Consider the following 22454-nt stretch of genomic DNA (forward strand, 5'->3'; position numbering starts at 1 on the left):
ATGTTTGAATAAGGTTTTCTCATCAATTTCTAGGATTCTAAAGACCTTGGTAGGCTCAACTGGGTGGAGTATCATCCTCTACACCAAGAGATTATGGGTTCCATACCTGGTCAGGGCACATACCTAGATTGCAGGTTCCATCCCTGGTTGGAGTGCCTCTGGGAGGCAGTTGATCGATGTATGTCTGTCTGTCTGTCCATCCCTCCCTCCCTGCCTCCTTCCCTCTGTCCCTCCACCTCTCTCCCTTCTCTTTCCCCTTTCCTCTCTCTCTAAAATCGTAAACATATCCTCCGGTGAGGAATACAAATCCCCACCTTTGGAAAGACTATTCCTGACAAACAGAAGTAAAAAAAATGCACCTGGTGCTGTTGTTGCCATAAATATTTAGATGATGAAAATTCTTTTAAATATTTAAAGAAACTGCTGAGCATAGCCTAATCATCTTATTGAGAACCCTAGATTTAAAACTTAAATGTCTGTTCTTGGGAATGAAGCAGGTTAAACTGCCTTAAAAATAAAGTGCCTCACAGTTGTATCATAAAATCTCAACTGACATTAAGGTAATTGTGCTTAAGTACAATTTAGGGCCCTTTCTAATGTTTGTTGTAGACACAATAATGATGCTATTTTTAATAGTCCAGTGCTAGTTTTTAAAAAATAAACTTATATTACTTGTGCATGTGTTCTAAACAGAATAATTTGGGGGAGTAAATGCAGTCTCTGAATACTTTATCGTAGCAAAAAAGGGACAAATTGTGGGTGGTGATGTCATTATGTTTAAAAAGAAAAGAGATGAATCTTCTATAGTTGGAGCTTGTGTAATCCAGAGTAGTGTAATCTTCTCTAAATCTCAGGTGCTTCCCACCCCCTCCAGGTGCAGCTGGTCCAACTCCTTTCAGTCTTATGGGAGCTGTGATTAAAATGCACATTGCCTGGCCTATGTTGAGCTGTTATGGAAATTAGAAAAAGTGCCATTTCTGGAAAGATGCATTTAAAACCAGAGCACTTGGCTTGGTAATGGTGAGCCAGGCAGGAGCTAAGTTCAGGCACACCTGCCTCCCAAAGTACAAATGTACTTTGGGAACATTTGTGTAATACATACTTTAAGCCCCCTGTTCCAGAGGCCTACTAGATCCAAATCTCTAGACAGGACACACCCACTGTTAACAGGTGCCCAGGTAGCCACATTATATCAAATTCACACTTGTGGCACTGTAGAGTGGCCCTTGAGTATGTGGTCTGATTAAGTCCGTAAGGGTCTCTTGGCTTTCAGGCCTCAAATCCTCAGAGCTGATGCCATGACTCCTAGGATAAAAATGGACCCACCGTATGGAACAGAAAAACAATTTTATTTTATCTTGAATTTAAACAATATTTGGAAATGTTTGTGCTGATTTTTTTTCTTTTTGCTGTTCTCATTCATGCTAGTCCAGGAAAGCAAAGCAGATTAAACCACAATCATCCCTTTTTAGTATCTGTGAATAGTTATGGTAAGAGTGGATGTTCTATCACCACTATATTTAAGCCCTAATTATTTTCTTTTTCCTTGGGGATCTCTGAGCAGCCTCTTGACTGGCTGTCTAGCTTCTAATCTGTTCTCTCCTCCAATTCATAAAAGGTCGTATTTTCTAATGATGTTTCAGTGGACTTTATCCTGGGTGGAGGGAGAGTCCAAACTCCTCAATATAGCATGCCAAATCTTGATCAGAACTCAGGTCTCTCCATGTAAAAGCCCAAGCCCTAAAGGACATCACCATATCTATCTACATGGCCTGCCACCTTCCTTTTTTCTCTGGCCACATCTCCCACTTTCCTTTCCTCACTCAAATTTAGCTACACTGGCTTCCTTGCCCCTGCTTCTTCCTGAAATGCTTTCCTGCCAGGCATTCGATTCGGACAGGAAAGTCTCCTCAACAAGTCTTTCCTTGGCTACATTATTTGAAATTTCAGCCTCCCTCCATTCCCACATTGCAGAGCCTTATTCCCTCTTTTGCCTTTCCTCCTTAAACAATTACTAACATCTAACATAGTCCCTATTTTATTTAGCTTGCCTATTATTTTTCTCTTCTACTAGAATTTAAACTCTATCAGAATAGGGATTTGTGCGTTTTAACTTTGTCTCTCACATTCCCAGTGCCTAGAACAGAGCAAAACATGTAGCAAGCAGTCAATAAATATTAGGCAAGTGGAGGACTGCCTGCCTCTCTATCCTCATGTCTCATCAAACTTCTTCATCTCCTACCTGTTCACATCTTTGCAATCTACCTGCTCTCTGTCTAAACAGGCTTATCCCTTCAGGTATGGCTCAGAAGCAGCCTGCTGAAAGCTTCCCTGAGCCCTCCTCTGTGCAGGCAGAGTACCTTTCTCAGCGTGGAACCAACCCCATGGCTTTGTGTCTACATTTTTGCCTGCTCTTCAGGATCTTACTTGGCTTGGTATTCTCAGTCTGTAGCACAGTATAGGTATGCCTTAAATGTTTATTAACTAAAGATATGAGAAAAGGAGGCCACTATAGATCTGCAGGATCATCTCATATTTCATTCATCCTTGCAGTCTACCTAGAATTTTGCTGTATTAAAATAGGTGCTTAATACGGATCTAAAGGAAGCCATTATTAGCTCTTGATGACAAAGCCCAATGCCTGTTGAGAAATTTAAAATATTTTTGTTTTAATAGTGAATTTTGTAGAGGTCTTCCTGTTTCATGGCTCTTAACTTCAGGTTGTTGACCAGATCTCACTGTGTTCAAATAGGGCAGACAAAATCTCTGCCTAACATCTGTCAGGATACAGTGGTTGGAGAGTGGATATTTCAAGGACCTAAGTTTGTGCGCGCTTTCTGAACAACATGCATCAATGTTGTTGGTAACAAGTGCTTTCTCTGTGCATACTTTGTTTCTTCAGAACAGGACTTATACAGAACAGAGTGGTTTAATCGTGCAATTACAGTTTCATCTATGAAACTTTTGAATAAAAATGAAATAAAGAAAAGACCTGGGGAGTTCTAAATCTGTTTAATATTCTGTAGTGTAGGTGATCAACAGGAGATTTTTTCATAAAAGCATTAATATTCTGAATGTTATTTACACTAATGATGATTAAAAAATGTCATCTTAGGAATGCCTGTAAAAAAAATTTTACTTACTGGTTATGTTTCAACTTAGTCCAGATTCAGACAGCCCAGATTTTAGCAGCAGTTTGCTGTGACTGATTTGTAATGGTGCTTACTTCCTAACTGAGTAAACTTTATGGATGGCTATAGGAGAAAAACACTGGGTTGGACTTTGCCATTCTCCAGGGTGGAGTTTTTGCTAGTTTTGGGTTCATGACATATATTCCTAAAAGACCAGAAGTATGTCATGTGATTTCTCCATGGACCATAACATCCCAGCAGGAATACCTTTACAAACTGCCAGGTAAACACATATTAAATTATTCCTCAGTGTATGCTTTTGTTACTTTGAGGAGATCATATGCAGTAGCAAATCCCTCTTACCTTTTGCAGCCAGAACCAATAGTTAGCCAGTTTATCAGTTTAAGTGATAAAACTTCACTAAAAACAAACAAACCGTGCATTGGAAGCATTTTAAACTTCAAACATGGAAATGTGCATTTATTATCCAAACTTTTAAGGTGTGGATGGTTGTACTCATTGGAGTTTCAAACTGAACTCTTAATAAATGACACCCGTAATGTACCATAAAGATTTTCACCTTCGGTTGCTTTAAAGTGAACCTAGAAATTAGACACAAATCACTACTCTCAGGAGCAGAATTCTTCAGTCTTCTGCAGTTGTCTGGCCCACACCACCATACCAACAGGGTGGTTTGTTTTTTAGGTGACCTATTCTTGTCAGTACTTCCCAAAGCATTCAACTTAGTTTCTGCAGAATGAACCTTTTGTTTTACAATTGCATTTCATTGATTTTTATAATATTTCATTAAATTATGAAACTGTAGATGAAACTGTTATAGTTAGGTCTGAGAACAAACAACCAACTGACTCTTCATAAATCAGTCAGTGAAAACAGAAGTGCCTAGGAGTAATAGAGTGTGGTTTACTAGTTTAGTTTATTTAGCCTGCTGTGGACATCAGTATATATTATAGCAGGAATAATGATTTTGGTAAACCTGGTAACATAAGCACACATGTAGTCATAATTTTTTATTCGCTCCTGCTTCTGTATAACTTAAAAAGAGATGAAATTTCAACTGCAGTGAAAATATTTCTAAGAGACCTAGAGCATACCTTTCACACTTGTATGCGTGCACACAGGCATGCTGCTAGTGAATGAGTTATAACATATATCTATTGCTGCTAATTTGACTGCTGTCTCTTTCATTTTAATGTGGCCCAAGTAAAGTTCATTATCTCCTTCCTTAAGCCTTCTTCTGATTTCCCAGTCTCTTAGAATTACTGTAGTTTCTCCAACTTCCAAGGTATTTAGTATAGTTACAAAAAATACTTGATTTTTACCTTTGTTCCTATTATGTCCGGTCAGTTAACAGATCTTGTCATCTGGGAAATGCATCTTCCTTTCTATTTGAATGGCCACCCCCTTTGCCTCCAGCCTTGAGCATCCTTGAAGCTGTGGGCAGATTCTTATTTCACAAATCCCACTTTCAACATTTCACTTGCTCAAAATTCTCAGTGGCTTTTCACTAACTGCAACATAAAATAAAAAATATTTGTCTTAGCTCTCCATGCCATTCTCAACACAGTCCCATTCTCATTTCAAATGTCAGCTTCTGCTGTTTTTATGCCCTCTGGGAACCTGCTGCAACCATGTAAGGAGGGCCTTTTCTGCTTCTCCAAACTCATACTCTTTCCTCATGCCTCTGCTCATACTGAGCTTTCTGGCCTGTAGGAGCTTAGGTTTTATATTCAGCTTATTCATTTCCTAAAAGGTCCTGCTTGAATCTTTCTTCCAAGGGGTCTTGCACTAGACTGGAAGTGCCTGGATGTCAGGGATTGCTAATTGTCACACTAAACCAGGTATTTTGTGTTTTTTTCCCAAGGAAAATTTAATTTGTTATTATTATCGTTCACTTACAATTGTCCCCATTTCCCCCCATTACTGTCCTCTGCCTACCCACCCCCACCTCCTACCTTCAATCCTCCCACCTCCCCTTGCATTGTCTTTGTCCATGGGTCCTTTATACATGTTCCTTGGAGACCCTTTCCCTTCTTTTTCCCATTTAAAAACATCTCTTTTCTGTTAGACGGTGAGCACCTAGAGGGCAGGGACCACACCCTAGTCAGGGACCACAGCCCGCACCAGGTGCTCAGTACAGGTGTGTGAAATAGAAGGTATTCTGTAAGCTCTGAAGGAAAGATACAAAGAGAAAAATTTAAGAGGGGATCCTAAGTGGCTTTCTATTTTCTAGTTGATAAACAAATATATTGCATTTTTATTGTTAGTTAATATCAACTAGAAAATAAAGCCACTTAAAAGTAACAATCCCCTCTTAAACTTTTCTCTTTGTGTCTTTCCTTCCAAGGGTACAGAGCACTTTCTACTTCACACAGCTGTACTGAGCACCTGGTGCAGGAGACATAAGAATGACTAGGCCATGGTCCCTGCCCTCTAGGTGCTCACCGTCTAACAGAAAAGAGATGTTCTTAAACACACACATTTAATATTAAGTAAGTAGATGCTAAAATTTGTTCCAATAAAGTTGTTTATTATATTTACATGAGAATTTAGGGGAAGATGAGATTTCACTCTAATAATAGATAGGAGGGCCTCTGGCTTGGTGGGATTGATACTTGAATTACAGGTTAAATTAAACATTTGAATCTGGGTGTCACTGGAAGAATAGGAAGATATTCTTATTTATTTTCTTGTAAAACATTTATTTCAAGGGAGGGGTAAATGGTTTGTTAATGAAGTAGGCATTAGGAAAACTTAATAACTTGATCTAGTTCACATAATTCATCAGTAGCAGACACTCCAGCACTCTTATTCTACCACCAGGGGTTTTGAGCAATAATTTCTGCTACTTCTTCAAGTTGTATTAGCATTCTTTAGAGTCACCTGAACATATGGAGGAATCTGAGTTCTTAAAGGGTAAGAAATTTTCAACCCCCCCTTACATAACATTCAAATCACTCAAGAATGTTTCCTTTTGAAAGCACTTCAAACCTGCCATGGAGTTAGCCTTTGGGGAGGAGGAGAAGAAAGGTAGGTAACATAAAATATCAGCCAGGACTTTGAAGATAGGTAATATGTTTTTCTCCTTAGGATGCTAAATCACACATCACTGCACATGCGCACAGAAAATGAAAAAATGTCAGAAACACGTTTATGTAAACCATGGATCATACTTGCAGATACAGTATTTCAGCTCGGCCCTCCTACCCTCAGACCAGCAGTGATTGATGCTTTATAGTTTGCCTTTAAAGGATTTTTCTAGTCCTAGGATTTTGCTGTATATTTAAAACTATTATCTCAATGCAAGGTGAATTGGATTTGTTAAACTATAGACCTAAGCTGTCTAATACAGTAGCCACTGACTCCATGTCTAAACTCAAATAAAATTAAAAATTGATTTCCTTAGTTACATATCAAGTATTCCATACTGAATTGAAATGTACACTAAATTGTAAAATACTTACCAGATTTTAAAGATTTAATACAAGTACCAATTATAAAATATTAACAATTTTTATACTGATTATATGTTGAATTGACAATATTTTGGACATACTGGGTCAAGTAAAATATATTAAAGCTAATTTCTTGAAAAAAGGTAAATATTAGCCCATTTTACTTTTTTATCATTACTTAAAAACTTAAAATTATTTCTGTGGGTCACATATTTCTATTTGACAGTGCTAGCTTACAAAACTTATATGTTAATTATTAATCCCATTATTTGATTGTAAAAGTTTACACTGAATGGACTTGGCTAAAAATTTTGGAAAATAGGGTAATTGGTAATGAGTAAAACATGATGTAGATAATTTTGTGATTCCTGAAAATATTTTGCTTGTGATTTTGACTAAATTTACCAACTAATATTTGCCTTCTATCTCTCCCCCCCCCCCTTTTTATTCTTAAATTAAAGACCTTATCCCTGTTCAGGCCATTATCTTTTTTTTTAAATAAAGTTTTAAACATATTGCTGGTAGGACCCGTTGTTCATGCACCTTCACCAGCAGCGGGGGGCATCCCCACCTTTGGTGTTTCTGGTGTAAATTACTTGAGCTCTGTGCTTTGAAACTAGTTTAATAACAAGTCCTTTAACTAAGGAGCTCCAGAAGGGCTGCCCTGACTAAGGAACCAGGAATCTTCAGTCTCTCAGAGACGGCAGCTGGGCTTATAAGGTTATTGTTTGGGAACCTCCTTACAGAATTTGGCATATGTTGTTGCTTTGTCAAACCAGACTAAGTTCTTGAGCTTGTTTCAAACTTTGCCTTTGAACCAATTCTTCTTTGTGGCCTTTACCCTAGATTCATTCACCGGGTCTTTTTCTTTCTTGACTGACTTTCTGGCATCTTTCTTCTTGTCGTTCTTGGGCAGTGCATAAAACTCTGCCACTGCAGCTCCCATAAGATGTCCCCAGGCCATTACCTTTTAAAATTGTTCTTGGTTTTGAGCTAGTTTAGACCTTAATCTTAGTTCCTTGATTGGCTAGTGAGTAAGGCTAACTGAATGATGGGGATTAGGATTCAAATATTTTATAAATGCTTCTACTGCAGGTTTTTTTTAATGGGAACTTACAGTCAATACGGTATCCAAAGCAGTACACTTAATCTCAAGTATTTTCAGGCTCAGACCTGAATCAGATTTTTCAGTGCATGAAAAGATGAGAACCATTTATTTGCCAATTCAAAAACTCTTGTTTCCCACTAAAACATTTGACTCAGTAGCTCTCATGTAGAAACACTGTGAATGTTTCCACAAAGTTGCTTAATTTATTTATGTGAGTTCAAACTAGGTTCAGTGTAATTTTTCAGTTAGTTTAAGTGTAGGCGTGTTAGTGTTATATAAACCCTATTTGGCTATTAGTACTGTTGTCATTTGTTTATTTAAAAAGGCTTATTTTAAGCAGAGAACAGGCTTCCTAACTTATGAGTTGTTAATATTTTATTTTTTATGATATTTGGAACATCAAAATATAGTGTTGGTTAGGGAGAAAAAAAACCCTTGTGAATTTGATAGAAAAGAAGAAACCTTTCAAAGATAAGGGCATTGCTATGGTTTTAGGCTAACCTTACTAAAACTGTTTGTAATGATACACTGAAATGTAGGTAAAGGAAAAACAGTGCCTTTCTATATATACCATGGGGGATATGTAATTTGGTAGTGCAAAGACAAAGAGCGCCAAAAGATAAGATGAGGCCATACGTAGTAGTATTAGGGCTTTTGCTGAATTGAATCACACTGATGTCTGAATATTTTCCAGTACTAAACTCTTTCTTCTGAACTTAAATATTGTCCTGTTTCTCCGTTTGTGGTAGAATGTCCATGGAAACAAAGTGTTTTTCTCCTGTGTTCTCACTGGTTCCTTACCGATCCAGCTTTAGGAAAAAACAAACAGACATGTGAGGGAGAGAGAGAGTATTTCATATGGCCCCTTTCTTCACTATGGAAGACCCACAGAAAAGGTTATTCATCAATAGCCAACTTCAGTCCAGGTATTTGACTTCAGGGCTATACAGCAGTAGAATTGTTGTTACTGGAGTCTTTAGGGTGACAAGAAATTATTGTTTCTGAAGATGGCTCGTCACTTTTTTTCTCACAGGACTTGGCTGGGGTTCAGTGCTCTCTTTGGTGTTATTTGAATGGTATTTTATCAGTCAGACAAAATAATATTCAGCTATTAATACCGTTCTGCTAAAACAGTTTAGAATAGAGATTTAATGTTCTCTTCAGTGAAGGGCTTGTGCCCACCGTGCAGGACTGTAATAAAAGAGAAACAAATGAAGCAGCTCAAAGTTATGGCTGTCCATGGCTTTTAGGTTTCTCATACATTTTTATAAAACATATATCAGAACTTCTGAATTGTTAAATTGGGTTATTTTTTTAATGCAGTTGTATTCAAATATAACCTATTACTCTCAGTGTTCGGAACAGGTTCTCTCCTAGCTTGCAGACTTACTGCTGCTATTATGTCCCTTCTGGTCTGTAGCCTGGAGAGGACAATTGACCCCAGACTGTGTTCCTAGTTGATCTTGAAGTAAACTGGTACACCTCCAGCCCAGCCCCAGGCTCACCTTCTCGCCCTTAGGCAAACAGGTAACGAGTCACCTATCTCTTTTCTCATCTGTGAAAGAAGTGTATAGAAGGTGTCACTTGCAGGTTCCCCAGTGGATTTAAAAGGCAAAGATGAGATCAAAGATGTCATGTGAGTCTCTCACATTGCTACTATTTATTCAATAACTTGCACACCCTCTAGAAACCCAGGAGAGCTTTAAAGAACAGAAAGTAAATTTTAGCTCAAATATTAGAGAGCCAGATGTTATCGTTATATATTTGTGGGAATGTACTTTTTTGAAAAGCTGATAGTTAGGGTTTGATTGAGCAATCATGACCCTAAATAACTTCTGGAGAGACTCTTATATGACATGGTCCAGCTATTGTACTGGGAGAGTGCTGAAATAGGTATATGTTGACCTTGACATTGGCTGTGGGAGAGGTTAAGATTCAGCAGTGATTCTTCCTGCCACACTGTAGAAATTTACCCCAGCCTCAAATGAAGGAGGACCATGGAGTCTATAAAGCCAGGAATGAGGTTTGTTTACCTCAAAAAGTGTAACTGCTGTCCCAGCTCTTAGAAATTACAGCAATTTAACCCTCTGGTCTTCCTGTTGCACTAGTCTCTTCCTCTCAGGCTGGAAATATGGGGAGGGGGAGAGGCCAGGATCATTCAAAGTAGATGGATCACCATGGCAGATTGTTTTGACTTAGTAAAGTTCTTAGCATTAAAACAAACATCCCGAAAACACATTAGCCTCCCACCATAAGAGTGGAAACACACAAAGCAGGAAGCCTGCTGGGGTCTTTAGGGAAATCTTGAGTGCTTTGGGGTGATTTATTTTCAGAGGGTTTGAACTAGATCAGCTCAAGAGAGAAGATGGGAACATTCAGGATGGTGGGAAAGCAAAGTAATTGACTCCTTTTCCTTCTAAATAAATGGTCTCCCTGGAAAGCCATCACAAGTAAATGTTTTGTTCTACTGCTTCATGGAAGTGCATAGTGGAGTAAAGTTATGGATTGCATGGGACATTCTTTTTTGTAAACACCAGCAACATGAGATGAGCTCAGCGGGGTGTAGGACCAGCCCTTACATACCCTATATGATGCTGTAGCTGGGTTAATACAAAGTTTGTCTCTTGTCAAATTAAGCAAAAACTGCAGAAGTCTTGTGGCAGTGAAGTGGATTTGGCTTCCGAACCCACAAACCAGGATTTTGAGTAGTAAGATGTTTAATGAGCACTCCTAACCCAAGTTTACAAACACATTGCTAGAAAAGATTTACTCAAGCAGAAGGAAAACCAAAGTTAGAAGATACTTAGAGGACTGACTTACCTAACTATGAACCTGCTTCTCTTTCAAGCTCAAAACACCTCTATTAGATGTTATTAGGAATGGTCCTTTAGGAGGACAAAGCTGAACTCCCTAAAACTCTCTCAGTGAAAACAACATTGTTAGACAGGTTCAGAGAAAAAGAAAATCAGAAGTTCTGTTCATGTGTGTGTGTTGCACCCATGAGTGTGTTTGAATAATTTTTCAGGAAGCTCAGGAGCAATGAGTTCTGTGTTATGAAATCACTGCAGTCCTCTTTTGTACAGTGGTTGTAGTTATAACCACAGGGATGTTGTGTTCTCAAACAAACATTCAAGCTCCCTGATACCAGGTTGCCTGAAGCCAAGCTTCACATATGAAATGCATGTAACAATGCCTCTTAGTAATCTTCCCATTTGCTTGTCATTGGCCTTCCCCTCTCAGTGGAAGTGTCTTTAGAGTCTGCTTCTGGTATATTGCTTTCGTTCATTTGAGGTTCATTGTGGCTATTCTAAACAATGAAAATGTAGAGTTTCTTAAGACGTAGCACCTGGCACTTAAGGGCTGGATAGGGTATGTACATGTAGAAATAAATGCTCTCTTTAAGAAATTCTTCGTGATAATAGTTGTATGCCATCAGAACAGTTGGAAAGAGGAAAATTAGATCCACTTGCATGCCAGAGAGCTCTGTTTTTAACGCATGATTATTTTATTGAGGTGTACATTAATTAATCCTGAAATGAGATCCTGTGTGACATTCAAAGTTGTGTTGAGTAGCTCAGAGTTTAAATATTTTAGTTTTACAACTCTGTTATGCTGGCAGCCAACAGTGGTGTCTCCGTGAAGTCAGCATATGAGCCCTGCTTGTGATGACATCTGGAAAGCTTGTTTTATCTATAAGCACAGTTGTAGACAAATGAAAGCAGACAGATGTAAGGCTGGGGTGGCATCTTTGCCTGAAGCACTCTCTGGCTGTACATTTTCCAGTGTGTCAAAAATGGGAGCTTTTTTTCAGGGCGGAATAAAAACATCCCATCACATCCATACACCAGCTACTGTGCTGCCTTTTCTGAGCTCTGAGGTGTAAAATGGCATCTATTGTTCAAAATTTAACAAGAGGATGAGTTAGGAGTCAGTAGGAGGTGCCTGAGTATAAAGGTGCTTGACACAACGGCAAAAGAAGACTTGGTGTCATTTTAAGTTAATCACAGCTCCCTTCTCCTGGGAGAGCCAGGAGGAATAGAATTGTTGGAAGGGGATTTGGTGCTCCAGGTACACTTTTCTTTCGCTGCTGTCATTATCAGTTACTGGATACAGTATTCACTGTGTACTAAGCACCCATTATGTACAGAGAAGTCTACTTAGTCGTTTGTGTGGGTGGGTCAGAGATAAGCTTTAGGAACAGTGTTATGTTTAAAGATGAGTACTTAGAAGTGTGAAAGTCATTGACATCATTTTATGGCTGGCTTTCAAGTTATTTTGCTAAGAGACCATTCTTTAAGAAATTTTTATACAATTTTCAACTTGCCTTTTAGACTACTCTTTTTGTGTTGCACAAATAAGTATGTCTCAGAATATATATACATGCATGCATATGTATTTGCTGGGATTTGGGTTTAAGCAAAGTTCTTGTCCTTGCAATAGCAGTAGAATTTGCTATATCTGTTATGGGTGTGTAGTTCATATATTTTCATTTTCAAATATTTCTGGCTCCATATTCCATACCCTGTAACCGTTGCTAATTATTGTTAAATATCTTTTACTGAAATTTTAGTCTGTTTAAGGACTAAATTACTTGCAGTGAGAAACATGTAACTTTATAGTATTAGAGTCTTCTATTTGAGGAAACCACACAAGAAACCACAAGATACATGTAATTTGAGAGTAGTAAAACAATGGAAGTGTAGGGAAAGTAGAATGGCCTAAGGAAGTGAAATATGTTCAGTTGTTTGTCAAGCACGAAAGTGTCTCTTGGCTTTAGCAGCAACTAGCTTTTTCAGGGCTCACAGTAGTTGAGAAGAACATCCTTTTTTTTTTTTTTTTTTACTTTCTTTTTAGCAATAAAGTTGCATTATGTTATTAACAGGGGAAAACACAGATGTCTATTTCCTGTCCCATTCCCACCACACCATCATCAATCCTTTCAAAGTGCATAGTGTTGAGAGCCACTGAGCCCTGATAAGTGCTTTTGTGTGTACAAAATAGGAGTTTTTTGTTTTACATGCTGTTAGGCATGATAGAGAAAATATACAAGTATCAAAAATGTACAGTAAATCACCATTTATACCTGCAAAGACTAAATGGTCTGTTCAGGTTTTAGTAACACCTGAGTGAACTGATGGGCCAGCCAAGAGGAGCCCTGGACCTTTTCATAACATTTCACTTAAGGCCATCAAAGAGGGGTCCAGTGACCCCATTAGTGTTCCCTGAGACCCAGTCTGGTCCCAAGTGTCCTGGGGTTTTTATGCAGTAGTGGTTGGCTCCTCTAAGTTTATTTACTTAAATTGGGAACACAGAGGGGAGGGAATCTTGAGATCCTAGTTTTGCATAATAAATGTTAGGGGTAACAGGTTTTACAAATTTTCTGCAGGCCGTGGAGTTTAGTAGCCAGGAAGATTTCACATTGCATCATCCTTCTAAATCTGAGGGTCTCAGAGTCCATTTCTATAAACCCCCTTCCTCAGTGCCAATTTACAATTTGAACTATTAAAATAGAGACTGTGATTCCTTTTCATGTCACTCAATATAAAAAGATTTTTCCCCTCTTGGTTTGAATTTCTATAGCTGAATGTTTAGAAAAATTTTTAAATGTTTGCCAATAGTGTAAGGTTGACACAATGGGATATAATAGCCAAAAGGGACCTTGTGCCAATACAAATTTGATTTGTTTATAAATTAAACTATTCTGTTAAACCTATAGTACTATTTAGTCATCTTGAATTAATTAGAAAGAACCTGGAAGGTTGTGTTTGGCCAAGATTTAAATTATTCTTTTGGTAACATTAAACAAAATTATACATTTCTTTATGATATTGGTATTAATTTTTATTGACATGTTAATCTTATATTATTATTGATAACATTTTTGGTATCTAAAATATGCTATATGTATAGTGTTAAGTTCATTACATGTGTTTATTATATTATTATATTGCAGTTGGTTCTATTATATTATTACCTCCATTTGGTCGATGACTACAAAGGTTCAGAGAAGTTAATTAATCTACTCAAGATCACATATCTTTGTATATTGGACTGTGTTTGTAGGCATTGATTTCATTTTCAGTGTACATATTTACGTACTATTCCAAATGCATTTTAACCATAATATACCTTGTACCTATGTTTTTTACTCAGAAACAAATAATATGTTGATTTTTTAAAATGCATTGAAATCTTTTCAAATGAAAATAACCAATCAGTTGGTCAGTTTGCAGCAACATGAGTGATGGTAGTAACATAACATTAGATTTCTATCAGGCATAGACTTCTTTTGTTTGCTAGAGAGGCAGTGTGGTGTGTTGGTTGGTCGAAAAGTTTGTGGGGTAACTTCAGGTCAAGATGGAGACATAGGTAAACACAGCTTGCCTCCTTGCACAACCACATCAAAGTTACAACTAAAATATAAAACAACCATCACTCAGAACTATCAAAAATCAGTTTGAATGGAAGTCTGACAACTACAGAATTAAAGAAACCACATCTATCCAAACAAGCAGGGGGGATGGGCTGGTCCCACACCCATGTGTGGTGGATAAAAATATGGGAGGCATATCTCAGGAGTGAGGAGTTCCAGTCCCATACCAAAGCCCCCAGCCCAGGGCTCCAATGCTAAGAAGATAAGTCCCCATAACTTCTGGCTGCAAAAAAACAGCAGGGATTGAGTTGATGAAAGAAATTTCTGGAGTCCCAAGCAGTTCCTCTTAAAGAACCCACACATGGACTTATTCAGACTCATTTCCTCTGAGCTCCAACACCAGGGTAGCAGTTTGAAAGGCACTAGAGGGAGGAACTGAAGTATCTGGCATCAGGGTGAGAGCTAGGGGGACACCTTTCTCCCAGACAGAGAGGTGGGCAGAGAACATTGATCCTTTTCTGAATCCTCCTTCCACAGAGCCACAGAGCTGGCAAGCAGGTGCCATATCTGAGACTCCATCAATCTGGCTAACACTATTTCTCCATCCTAGAGAGCTCCTGAGACTCTACCCCACCCAAATTACGGGCCAACCCAGGCTGTTAACAGTGGCTTTTCCATATGAATGGCTGGTCTTGGCTCATGCTTCACAACTTCCTAAATTCTCTCAAACAAGCAATAGTCAGCCTCAATGAGGCCCCAGCCATGACACCTCTTGCTAGGTGGGCCCAGGCCTGAGACTAGCAGCAGCCAGCCTGGGTTTGCAGCTTGGCTTTGCCTGGGAACCTCCAAGCATAGCACAAGTAGCAGCCACCCGCAGATTGCTTTGTAGCTCATGCGGAGTGGCCCTGGGCAGAACACAGATGAGGGCTGACCTTGGCCTACATCACCTGGTGAAACTCCAAAGCTTGCATACCCACTGCACTGCAGCAGACCACGTCAGAGTACGACTCCCCTGCCCCTGCACAGCTGATCTTCCACAGAGGGCGGAAGTTGGTGTTAAGTGGTCACAGCCAGTCCTTGCAGCTAACTGGCCTGGGTAAATCCCTCCCATTTATCTGCCAACAGCAACTAAGTCTCAATTATAAGAGGAGGTATACTGAGCCCACACAAAGGGTGCACCTCAAGTACCCTGCCTGGGTGATAGGGAAGGCTGTGCCACTGGACTTTATAGGACACCTACTGCCAAGGCCACACTACCAAGACAGGGAGTCAAAGGAGCTCTACCTAATATATAGAAACAAACACAGGGATGCTGCCCAAATGAGGAGACACAGAAACATGGTCCAAATGAAAGAACAAATCAAAGCTCCAGAAAAGGAACTAAACAAAATAGAGATAAACAATCTATCAGGTGCAACTTCAAAACACTGGTTATAAAGATGCTCAAGAAACTTAGTGAGGACTTCAACAGCATAAAACAGATCCAGTCAGAAATGAGGGATACACTTATTCAAATAAAGAACAGTTTACACTGAAACAACAGTAGAGTAGATGAAGCCAAGAATCAAACCAGTGATTTGGAATATGAGGAATCAAAAAATAAGCAATCAGAACAACAAGAAGAAAAAAGAATCCAAAACAAACAAACAAACCAGGGATAGTGGAAGGAGCCTCTAGGACAACTTCAAGAGGTCCAACATTTGCATCATGAGGGTGCCAGAAGGAGAAGACAAAGAGCAAGAAATTGGAAGTCTGTGAGAAAATAATGAAGGAAAACTTCCCTAATTTGGGGAAGAAAATAGACATGCAAGTCCAGAAAGCCTAGAGAGTCCCAAACAAAATGGATACAAAGAGGCCCACTCCAGTATTCATCATAATTAAAATGAGAAAGTTTAAAGATAAAGAGAGAATCTTAAAAGCATCAAGAAAAAAAGAAGTTAGTTACCTACAGGGGATTTCCTATGAGACTGTCAGCTGATTTCTCAAAAGAAATTATGCAGGCTAGAAGGGATTGGCAAAAAAAAATATTCAAAGTCACGAACAGCAAGGACCTATAGCCAAGATTGCCCTGCCCAGCAAAGTTGTCATTTAGAATTAAAGGGCAGATAAAGAGCTTCCCAGACAAGAGAAACCAAAGGAGTGCATCATCAGCAAACCATTATTATATGAAATGTTGAAGGGACTTATTTAGGAAAAAGGTGGTCAAAACTATGAACAATAAAATAGAAATAAATACATATCTACCAACAATTGAATCTAAAAAAGGAACTAGATGAACAAGAAGAGCAGAGACAGAATCATGGATATGGAGAGCATTTTGATGGTTGCCAGATGAGAGGAGTGTGGGGGAATGGGTGAAGAGGTGAGGGATTAAGAAGTACAAATAGGTAGTTACAGAATAGCCATGGGATATAAAGTACAGTGTAGGAAAGAGAGTTGCCAAAGAACTTATATGCGTGACCCTTGGATGTGGACAATGGTATGGAGATGGCCTGAGAGAGTGGGGGTGCTGGTTGGAGGAGAGCAAAGGGGGAAAAAGTGGGACAACTGTAATAGTAAATTAATTTAATATAATTTTTAAAAATAAGTAAATAAATAAAATTTTTACAACATTCCTAAAAAAAGAATGAAAAAGTCTGTGGTGTAGGTTGCTGCAGTTTAAACTTCACCTCTGCCTCTTTTGAACTATGACTATTTGTGCCTCATGTTTCATGTCTTTAAAATAGTGGTGATAGTATAACTACTATTTTATGAAGATATGTGTATTGAATAAGCTAAAATATGTAAAGCACTTAGAGTATACCTGCCATATAATAAATATTGTGTGTGTATTAGCTTCTTATAATTGTTTTGTGGCTGTTACTGTGATAACTTAAAGTGACCACAAGCAGCCTGTAAGTAATTTCCAAATTTTTAGAAATATTTGGAGAGTACCAAAGGTTAGTATGCCTCTAAATGTTAAGCTATTACAGATAACATTTCACTATATTTATGCTAAACTGTTAAACAGATAAATAACCTAGCAAACGGTCTATCTGGAGTGCATAAAGAAGGAGTTTAAAACTCAAATGCAAGTGAGATTATTTTGGGTAAATTAAGCATTTGAAATGTTTGTATCTACACTCTTTGAGTGCTGACCCAGTAATATCAGTAGTTTTTTCCATGAAATTGTAAATTATATGACTGTTTCTCATGCTGATCAATAGTTATGTAAAAGACTCTTACAAACAAATATAATAAAATGATAATTGTAGAATTTAGATGATACATATATAGATGCTCACTGTAAAATTCTTTCCATTTTTCTGTATATTTAAAAATTTTAATAATAAAATATTGATAGTGGGAGACTCATAATATTTTGGTACATTTACACGCTGGAATACTACTCAGCCATGAAAAAAGAAGAAAAACTTTACTTTTGTGACAGCAATGGATTGACCTGGACAGTATTATGCTAAGTGAGGTGAAATAAGGCAGTCAGAGAAAGACAAATACATGTGATTTCACTTATCAGTGGAATCTAATGTACAAAATGAACTAACAAACAAATAGAAACAGATTCAGAGATACAGAGAACAGACTGATAATTGTCATAGGGGAAAGGAGTTGGGAGCTAAGTGAAAAAGATGAAGGGATCAAGCAAAGAAAAAAACTCACAGACTTGTGTATGTGATTGCCAGAGGTAAGAAGGGAGTGGGGGGAAGTGATGGAAGGAGACTTGATTTGGGGTGGGAACACAATACAATATACAAATGATGTATTATAGAATTGTATACCTGAAACTTGTATAATATTTTATTAACCATCCCAATCAATTCAATAAAAAATAAATTTTAAAAAATGAGAAAGACAAAGACAAATATTACTTCTCAATCACTGAAAGTAAAATAAAACTCTGAAGATTGAAAACCTTTCCTAGTCCCTGTGTTCCTTGGCATGATAGCTGGCAGTTGAATGGTATGCAATATGCACAGGAACACACCCTCTGACTTGTAGATATATTTTCCAACTTTTTCTTTTTTGAGTCCTTTTGTTTTTTATGAATTGAATTTCCATTTGTGTTTTGTTCATCTGCTTAATATCGATGTCATGCTTCTTTACTTTAGTCAGAGCTGGAAGGTGTTGGAGAGCCGAAAATGCAGGGAACCACAAGGTAGTTATTTCAATTTAATGACACTCTTACACAATGACATTCCTTTGTGATCTGTAAAAGAGTTTGCCAGGAACTTTATGGTTAATGTAGAGCTCACATTTTCTGAAGCTAATAAGCATCTGTATATTAGATGATCTATACTTACTAGATCTAACAATCCTTTCATCTTGTAATTTGTATTAAACAATGTTTTAAAGATGAATATTTTGTGTTACACTAACACTATTCATTAAAAGAAGATCAGCCCTGGCCAGGTAGCTTAGTTGTTTGGAGCATCCTCCCATATGCCAAAAATCAGTTTCAGGTTTGATACCCAATCAGGGCATATGCCCAGGTTGTGAGTTCAGTCCCCAGTTGGGGTGCATATGAGGGGCACCGATGGATGTTACTCTCTCGCCCCCTCACTCTCTTACACCCCTTCTATTCTCTATAAAAATCAGTAGAAACATATCTCAGGTGAGGATTAACAAAAAGAGTAAGATCAGAAAATAAGTTGTAGATGCCTCCTAAGAAAAAGGCAACATTTTATAACCATACAAAATAAGTTTTCAGTTGAGAATGTTTGTATTCTCTATCCTTTATATCATGTGCCTTTTAAAGAAAAAGGGCACTTGCTCATTAACTACAGGGTTATGGTGATAAAGAATCCCCTTTCTCTGTTACTCAGACCACAAACAGAATCTCACATTCAATACTGGGTATCACATTGTGTGAGGAGCACTGAGCAGTTGAAGCTGATCACCACCAGTGACCATGGTGGTTCCAGATCTGCAGAAAGACAAAACTGCTGAGGAGCAGTTGAAGACACTGACGGTGTTTAGTCTGGAGGAGAGCCTTCCAGAGTGGATCTCCTCCCCATCTGTAAGGGCTTCCACATGGACCAGGAAGTAGACTGATTATGTTAATGCCTCCAAGGACTGAAATTTATAGGAAGGCAGATTTCGGCCTGGGAGTCAATTCTAGAGTAGGAACTGAAGGAAGTTTCTTCCAAAGTCTATCGTGTGGATGCATATGTCTTTTTTGGAAGCACTAAAGGGAAGGTACATCTTAAGTCCATATTCTGCTAACAAAGAAATGGATGTGCCAGTTTTTATTATTAAAAAGAGCAAATTAATTCTATAATGTCAAACCTGAATTGAAAATATAATTACATATTTATCTGTTCTCCTTAAGTATTTTATAATCTTCATTTCTATACCTTTAGAATTATAAGGAAATAGTCTAGTATATCAAATGTCTTCTGATGAAGGCCTTAGTTTCTTTAGCATGTTTGTAGCAATAAGTAAATCATGCAAAAAATTTGTTTCATTGTGTTGGGGAACTAATTTTAAACATGTTAAAATTAGAAATTTAAACATGTTTAAGTACTATAAGAATAGCCCTCTCTTTTTTGGAAACATGTTTGCTTGACATTTTGAAATAACTGTCTATTATAGTGATATAGCCTTGGCTGCTGTTTATAAGTTTTAAAGTCTTGGTTTGTTAACTCAGTCAAGGAGAGCTGTGTTGTTTCTTTTGTTTTTTTCCTTTACCAGGAATGTTTGTTTTTATAAGCAAATACTGGAAACTAAAGGTAATAATCAAACAGCATTCTGATACTGAATGATATGTTCTTCAGAGGGTAGTCTCTATCTTGCTTCTTTCTTCTGTTTTTCTGTCCCATTGGAGCAATATGGTGGCTCGGGACACTCTTAGATCCGTTCCAGTTGAGCATCAGAAGCCCTCGGAAGGGCTTCTGCTACTTCATCTTTCTTATGGATCCTACATTGATCCCAACAGTCTTCACTTAGTTCTCTTCTCACTGAAGACACATATAAAACCCATAAGAGATTTTTGTGCATTTCAAAACTTGTGCTTTATTACATGTATTTAAAATACAACTTTAGAAATAATCACCTTTAACATGAAAGAGCTGTAGAAAATAACAGGAACTTGGTATGTTTAGGAAAAATATCAGGAGACAGTGGTAGATTAATTCAGCATTTAGCTATTCAACAAGTATCTATTGAATTCCTACTATGTGCCAGACAGCTGCTAGATTGTAGAAGTTAAAATAGTGAACAAGACAGATGTTGTTTCTGCCCTCATGGAGCTTATTAACTAGTGGGGGGAGATGATGTCACTAATCATATAAGAATAATATATATAAATTGTTATAACTTCTTTAGAAACATACACACAGCTTTATAAAAAAAGAAAAGCAAGTAACCTAGGGCTCTTCTGGAGTTGTTTTCTTGATAAAGTGAGCTGTGACCAGAGATCTGAAGGATGAGTCGCAGTGCTTGCAGCAGACAGGGAGGTTTGATGGAGGTTTGCAGCGAGGAGGAAGTGTGGCCTCCTGGAAGAGCTGGTAGTGAAGACCTGACTGGAGTGACCTGGGGTGCAGAGGAGAGGCTCGAGGCCAGTGCAGGGCCTACCTCACAATGTAAGTTTGCCCTCTGCTCCACTGCTGCTTTTTTTGTGGTCCTTCCAGAACTTTCCTAAGATTATATTGTGAGGAATCATAATTCTCTGTTATTTCAGGTGATGAAGACTTGCAGAAGCAGAACTAGCAATGGTGTCACAGTGTCCCAGCTCTTGGTGTCAAATCTTTACAGGGAAGCTGTTTCAGTTCTTAATGATGGATAAAGCAAACCTACTGTTCATCCGCTTCCCCCCAGGCTGCCCTGGGAAGGAAGTTGATAGGAGATCTTTTGGACATGGGAATTGCTTCACTGTTGACAGAAAGACATGGTAGATTTGATTAAATTAAATTAGGAGCATGTGTATGCTTGACAAAGTGAGCTAATGAAAGAAAATGCATCAAAAGAATTTATGGTGAATTGATTAAAAATTTTCTTTGCAGAAAGTGCTTCTGGCTTAACACTTGGAGTTATAAGGCTATGCTAGTGCTTCTAGGTTCTCACTTGCCTTTATAGTAGGCAGTTTGGGGACTTTTCTTTCCTTTGAGCAGCTGCTCCGTCTGTAGCATGCTCTGTTGCAGGCAAAAGTATTCCCAACCTGCAATCTGAATTGCATGGAGGAAAGAGGATAAAAGGCACTATTTGATTTATTAATTTCTAGTGGATTAGAACTACAAATGTTTGCTATGTTTTTAATTTGAGAAGTAGAGAGAATCACAGCAGCTTTTAATTATGCATTTTGTGTAATGCAGTTCTGAATAGAGCAGAACAAAATTAAAATTGTGGATCAAATACTAAATCTGAGTGGATGCTAAAGTGAGCTGTAGTGTAATGCTAATGGTTTTGCGTCTTCCTGGCATTATGTCAATAATGGCTCTAATCACATTAAGTAGAGAGCCCATTAGCTTTTTCTTTGTAGCAGCATGCACCATAGCAACATACTATGAGTTCTGAAATAACTTTTGACATATTTTTAAAAGCATTGCCATGTTCAGGCTAAGAGGCAGCAAGTATATAACATGTGCATGTGTGAACACAGTTGTGTTCACAATGCTGTATGTACAGTGATGGTCTTTTGTTAGTATGGGCAGATTAACTCTACCTAACACTGTCTTTAAGAAATGCAACCCCTAATACCATTATCTTTATAAATTTAATAGTTTATATGCTGTTTTTTGACACTGAAGCTTTCCTGGATTTCAGCATGGTATAAAATCAGATCTACTCCTATGCCATTATACTTAGAGGGATGAAAGGCCTTTTAATATTTCCTTTCTTTGCTGTGTTCCCAAATGGCATGGCATTTGCTAACTGTCCAGCTCTATATAGTTCTATTTCCACATTGAAGTGGAACAGAGAAGTCTGGTTCAGGTTCTTTTGCTTTAATATCGTTTCAGGTCCATTTTGGTGGAGTGCTTTGTGCTCCCAAGATGAGCCTACCATGTGGTGTTTATGATAGGTGTTCTTAGGGACTGGGAGACTAAAATTGCTATAGTGTGTGAACGTTCCTTCTTTTTGAGTTGTAACTTGGGAAAAATACAGAATATTTTCACACTTTAAACCAATTAAAAATTTTGCAGAGGAAGCTAGAAGTACAGGGTCCAGTACAAATAGCACTCCCTTCTTATTACAAAATCTTTCATTACAAAATCATAAGCATGTAACATCACATTATCACACTCAAACATACTATATGACATACTAGGTGAAATGTTCAAATTAAAACTATAAATTATTACACCCATATTATTACCCTACCAACCATGTTCAAGCTGGCCTTACTTTCCTGGGACCCTGTATAACTAAAA

General features: G+C 38.0%; 1 protein-coding gene and 1 pseudogene across 11 annotated transcripts in view; one reads left to right on the plus strand and one right to left on the minus strand.

Annotated features, from left to right (window-relative positions):
* The window catches only part of BNC2 (basonuclin 2), a 425127-nt gene that overhangs the window by 348210 nt on the left and 54463 nt on the right, over nucleotides 1–22454 (plus strand). The window lies entirely within an intron of this gene.
* LOC114504667 lies at nucleotides 7143–8924 on the minus strand (annotated as a pseudogene).

The sequence above is a fragment of the Phyllostomus discolor genome, chromosome 3, assembly GCF_004126475.2.
Source record: "Phyllostomus discolor isolate MPI-MPIP mPhyDis1 chromosome 3, mPhyDis1.pri.v3, whole genome shotgun sequence".
Classification (NCBI taxonomy): Eukaryota; Metazoa; Chordata; class Mammalia; order Chiroptera; family Phyllostomidae; genus Phyllostomus; species Phyllostomus discolor.